Here is a 6,499-nt window from a genome sequence, read left to right as displayed (position 1 = left end):
TATATATATATATATAAAATGCATGTTGAACCAAGTTTCAATTATTGGATTTAAATTAAATTGGTAGTGATATGTGATCTTCTTTAAACACAAAGAATTTAGATCAATCCTTGCTCAGCAGCTGTAATAATACTTATCTATGAGTACTCTTACTCTGCCTTCTTTATAGAAAAGTAAAAGTAATTTAGAACAAAATTAACAAAATTAATAGATTGTTCAAAGTAAGAGAATCCCCAAGGAATGTAATAAAACCACCAGTCTCAGGTTCCCACAGCTACATGACAGGGGGCCTTGCTTTCACCAGGTGAAGCATTCTCACTGGACTTTGTATTTGGGATCTAACAATTATGTATTATCACCTGGTACTTAAAAAAACTCATACAAATGAGTTGAATGATTGTTATCAGGGGCTGGAGTGGCTGGGGAATGGAATGACAATTGGAATACTGTCCAAATTATGTTTTGATAGGAAGACTAAATTTAAAAATCTATTTAAAATAAGGTGACCATAGTTAATAAGAATATATTAGATTATTGAAAAAATCTTAAGGCAGTAAATATCCTTTCAGAAAAATACAACTACATAAAGAAAAGGAATGGTAATAAACTACATTTAACCATTCAATATGCTATTAAACATATTTTATATCTTATCCATATATGCTTATATTACTTATATACTCTTCACATACTGTTGTACAGGATAAATGCATATGATTTCTCTACAAACTTTATTGAATGTTTGCAAATTACATTTACTATATTTTGATCATATTTTGACCCCATGTCCAATCTGAATCTCCACTTACTACCTCCCACTTAATTTCATGTACTCTAATATGTAGATAGAGTAAAATTTTTTTCTCTAAATACCCTTTGGTGTGGATTCATCTATTGGAGCCTGGTCAGTCTACCAAGAGTCTCATCCTTAAATGAGACTGACTCTCCTCCATCCAGCAGGCATTAGTTGGTAATGGTTCCTCAGACAGAGGTGGGATTTCTTACCCAGTTCCGGACTGTGGTGGGATTCTATCTTGCTTGAGCTTACATGGGACTTGTGCACGCTGTCACCATTGTTGTGAGTTAATATAAGTAACTGGCCAACTGCCTGAAACACTGTTTCCCTGTGTTTATCCACTTCCTCTGACTCTTATAAACTTCCTGACCCATCTTTCACAATGATCCTTGGGGAGGTAGAAGTGTTCTATTCAGGGATCAGCTAAGATCGACAAATGGTTGATATATGGAGAAAAAGAGGCTGTAGTGTGCTTCTCTATCATTTTAATAAATACTTTACATTTCAACACTCTAACGAGAGTCAAAACACCATATCATTTTTCAAATATGGAGTCAAAAGTCAAAGAAAAGAAAATAGCACATGCTTTGTTTCTAATAGGATAGGCTGAAGAATGCTTTTGCTGCTTTCACTTTTACAAGTTCAAAATATCCTTCTATAATGTTTATGGGGAAGGAAAAGGCCCATGCTCGGTATGAGACTCCCTCACATCTTGCCTTCCTACAATCGGATTCACATTACTCTGTTCATGATATTTCATTATCACTTTCTAATTTCAGTGCTGCAGATGTTACCCTATATTACCACATCATGCTCCAATTGTATTTTTCATTTGGTAGCAGTGTTCATAAGCAGCTCTTAGTTCTTGTGTGTGTTTACATGTTTCTCCATTCTTATAATGAATAAAGGACATCAGGTTTCTCTCTGGGTGAACTATACATAAATTCCCCAAACTGCTGCAAATTAGATATTCTTCATTGGCATTTTATTTGGTAAGGACAGATACCAGAGTGTAAACTTTCTAAATTTGCCACTCTCTTATTGGATATCTTTGTTCTTTCTGTTGATCTAGGCTTATACCTGTTTCTAGAAATGTAACCATTCAGGCAGATATGCTGTGATTTTCATATGGCCAGAAAAATGCAGAAGGTCTTGGGGGAGATAACTGAATTCTCAATTCATCTCTAATAAAAACTTCAATAGCAGACTTTCTGCTGGCCCTCTCTTACCCTGATGGAGAAATGACTCCTGTTGAATCAGGAGGTCAAATATTCTTCTTTTGGAGTAAAATTATATTCAAGAAGAAGAAGAGCTTCTTTACTGATATTGATTGGTAGAGTTGGCTTATCACCCTCCACAGAGAGATACAAAAACAAATGGCACTATGGAATTTTGTATTATGAGTACCTGGCCTTCAATGATTATTTAACTTATTGTTTAATTTCTTATAATACACTATCTACTGATTCCAAAATGAATGAATATTTGGCCATGGGTCAAATATCAGTGACTCAGTGTTATCACAGTACCATGAACAGAGGGAAGTCATAGAAACAGAGTCATCAGGGTCTGGAGAGATGGCTCAGTGGTTAAGAGCACAGTTTGCTCTTTCAGAGGACATGGGTTTGAATCTCAGAATACTCATGGTGGCTAACAACCATCTGTAACTCCAGTTCTATGGCTTCTTATGCCCTTGACTTACCTCCACAGGCATTGCACAACACAGGTACACATACACACATGCAAGTAAACACTCATACGCATAAACTAAAAATAAATAAATATTGTTTTAAAAAAGAGAAAGACTGATCATATGCATGTATACACATGCACACACACACACACACATACACACACAGTGTTGTTTTGATACCCCCATGCATATCAGAGGGTGTAAGTCCATAAAAGAGTGATGAAATGTTGAAAGAAGACAACTTTATTTTCCCCCTAAAAAATAACTATTTCATTAAGATGACAAATAAAAGCAATATTTTGAAATATGTATGCAACATGGAATTATTTCATGGAGCTAATGAATATTTCTATCACTGCACAAATTCATTTTGTGATCTGAGAACATAATATCTATTCTTATCAGTTGTTCAATATACACTATATCGTTATAAACTATACTAACCAAGATATACAACAGACTTCTTGAAGACATTTCTCCTGACTGAAATTTTCTGTTTTTGACAAATATCTTCAGAGTTCCTCTATGGCTGATTTAGCAACTGTTCAGCACTTTGTGCTTATGAGTTAAACTTTAAAAAAATCTTATATATATATGAGAAGTTTGGGGGCAGGAGAGATGGCTCAGTAGTTAAGAGTCCTTATTGTACTTTCAGAAGACAGACACACACTAAAATAACTAGATAAGTCTTTAAAACAAGTGAGATTATGTGATGTATATGTCTGATTAAGGTCCCCAAGATTCGTTGATAATGTTAAAACTGGCAATGTTTGATTCTGGTTCAAGACTGAACACAATTATACTTTGTGAGTAGCACAATTTCTTTTTCTCTTCATCCTTTGATTGACACTTGTTAATTCCATATGCTACCTATTATGAATAATGCTGCAATGGAAATTAGAGTGAAAATTTCTCTTTGATAAATTGATCACATTGCCTGTGAGAGGAATCAGGATTATTTTTAGTGTCAAAATATCAACTCTGTCCCTTCTGCAAGATTTGAGGCTGTTTTCAATGAACAACTTATTCTCAAATTCTTGAATATGATACTTAAAATCAGTAAATTCACTTGATTCACAACCATAAAGATACACTAATATTTCCATTTTTGATTTTAGGACTTCTTCATAACTGACATATACAATATTTGTTCAAAAAATAGTGTAGGATATGGGATGGTTTAATGAAGAGTCTATGTCCCAAATTATTTTCTTTAATATTAAGAAAAAATATTTCAGTCTTACCATATAAAATTTGAGAAATGGGGCCAGGGAGATGACTCAGTGTTTAAGAACATTGGTTTCTCTTGCAGAGGACCTGTGTTTGGTTACCAGCATTCACATTGCAATTAACAATCATCCATAACTTTGGTTCCAGGGGATTAGACACCCTCTTCTGACCTACATGAGCACTGCACAGCACGAGTGTACTTACATACATGCAGACAATACACTCATATACATAAAATAAAAATAAAATAAAAAAATGTTAAATTTTGAGTGGTGCGAGATCATGGAATGTAACAACTATTTTTTATTTCAAGAATGCCTTTGTGTATGTCTTTCTTATATAAAGTGATCCAATTGTGGAAAAGTTTTTCTTTGGGTCTTTTTGAAACAGGGTTTCCCTATAGCCCAGATGGCCTGGAACTCACTACATAGACCAAACTGGACTTGACCCACAGAAATTCACCTGCCTCTGCCTCCTGAGTGCTGGAATTAAAGGAATGTACCACCATGCCTGGCTAAAGTTTTTGTGTTTTTTAACTTTTACAAAAGCTTTGAAAATTTCATACATGCATATAAGGTATTTTGATCAAATCCATGCCCACTCCTTCCTCTCCTCCAACTCCTCCCATATCTCCCATCACTTTTTTCTTTTTCCTTTTTCTTTTTTTTTCTCTTCTTTCGCTTATTTATTTTATGAGACTTTTGGGTACTCTAACATTCCCCCTCTGAAGAGGTAACCCTAAAATCTTTTAAGGATTAGATACAAGCTCCCAAATACTTTTAACATTTTTGGCCTTTGGAACAGAGTATGTTGCTAACAGGCCCAAGGACATTTTGTCTTTTAGCCAAGAAACTGGCTACATTTCTTTGGAGTCTTTTTACCCTAATTGCATAGCCAATTCCTACCTCCTATTCTTATCATGCCATCCTCTGAAGGTGTTACCCAAGTTGCCAATAGGGAATAGGGACACAGACCTCTTTGGCTTCTTCCATGGTGAACGGGACACAGGGTGAGGCAACTGGAGTATGCCTCCATTGGGTCTATCAAAAAGACTCCAAAATTTCATACTCTTATCTCTAAGGGGGAAAGAAGGTCCTTGAATCATGAATAGGAGATGGGAAGGAGAAGTAAAGGCAAGAGTAATTAGCATTACAAGTTCTTGAGAGGGAACTAGAAAAAAGTCAGAACAGGGCAATTTTCAAATGTTCATATGAGAGTCCATTGGAGTTTCTTGATAAGGGCTTCCAAAAGCATCCCTCTATTGGGTTCTTCCTCATTTTTCTTTTGCCTTCCAAGGCTGGACTCTAGAGTGATGGATTCAGGATTTGCTTTCAGGTATTTTGATAGCTGTTGGAGTGGTCAGAATCAGTGTCAGTTCCCTCTCAAAGGCTTCTAGGAATACATTAAAATAACTCACATTTTGTTATTTTATGAAATTAATTCAATCATACCATTCTTGGAATATTTTAAAAATTTATTTTCAATGTATTATTTTTGTTTTGGTCTTTTTTTTTTTTCTTTTTTTTTTAAATTGTCTCAGTTTATGCTGAGCGGCAGGTCTCTCTCTCTCTGCGGCTGCGGGCGGGCTCTGCGCCAAGCTGTGGGAGGCTCGGGCTAGCTGCGGGAGGCTCCCCTTTGGCTCGTGGGTCATTGACCACCGAGCCATGAGGGCGGGGAGAGCAGGAGCGGGGAGTGAGTGTTGATGGAAGGCAGCTCTTCCGGAAAGACTGATCACAGGCTGGTCCCAGGCGCAATGAAACACAGCTCCAGACACAGTGAAAACAGCTCAGCCAAATTCAGTGATACAGCTCCAGCCAAGTTCAGTGATACAGCTCCATTTATTAAGAGGAAAACCAGAGGATTTATAGTGTGGAGGCAATAGCAAAAGCCTCAGCTGATAGGTGCTCATAGTATGCTTTATTTACATGTGGTGGTGGGCTTCTATCTTTCAGGCTGTCAGTGCCTGATTATCACATAGAAAAAACCTGGTAGTTTCTATGCCAGAGGTCATGTTTTAGATAAGGCATCTGTGGCAGCACTTCAAGGTGAGCCAGGAAGAGAGCAGGAGGCCCCCTGCTGAAAAGGGGAGTCTCTCCATCAGGTGCCGAGCCCCTTAGGGCTATCCAGACATGGAGAGGCTGCAATCCTAACAGCAGGGTTCCCCAACACCTTTTGCCCCTGCTGTCCTAGAACTGACAATGTAGACCAGGCTGGCCTTGAACTCAGAGATCTGCCTGCCTCTGCCTCCTGAGTACTGGGATTAAAGGCATTCACCACCATGCGTGTGATGGCTAATCCTGGGTGTCAACTTGATTTGATCTGAGATTAACTGAAATGAAAGAGATCTTCTTGATTGGATCATCTAAAGCCAGAAGACTGACCCTAAATGTGGGCGTTACCTTCTGATGGCAGCTGGTATAAAAGGCCAAGGCAGAGGAGAATGTGAGGCTTTTTGTGGCTTGCCTTCTCTCTTGCTGGTGAGTTTGTCTTGCTGCTGTAGACTGAAGACTAGCTGATATTTTGGAATTTGTCAGACCTTCAGCACCAGATTGGGACTACTGAGACATCCAACCTTGTGGACTGAGTGACTACGGATTCTCAGCCTCTCCAGTGCAGTGCAGCCATTGTTGGACTACTCAGACTCTATCCTGTGAACTAAGCTGATAAACCTCTATATATATTCATTCTACCGGTTCTGTGTCTTTGGAGAACCCTGACTAATACATGGGGCTGGAGAGATGGCTTAGTGGTTAAGAGCATTGGCTGTTAAGAGACTGGCT

The sequence above is a fragment of the Nannospalax galili genome, unplaced genomic scaffold, assembly GCF_000622305.1.
Source record: "Nannospalax galili isolate Female #2095 unplaced genomic scaffold, S.galili_v1.0 scaffold660, whole genome shotgun sequence".
In the NCBI taxonomy this organism is placed as follows: Eukaryota; Metazoa; Chordata; class Mammalia; order Rodentia; family Spalacidae; genus Nannospalax; species Nannospalax galili.
This window is presented reverse-complemented; position numbering follows the sequence as displayed.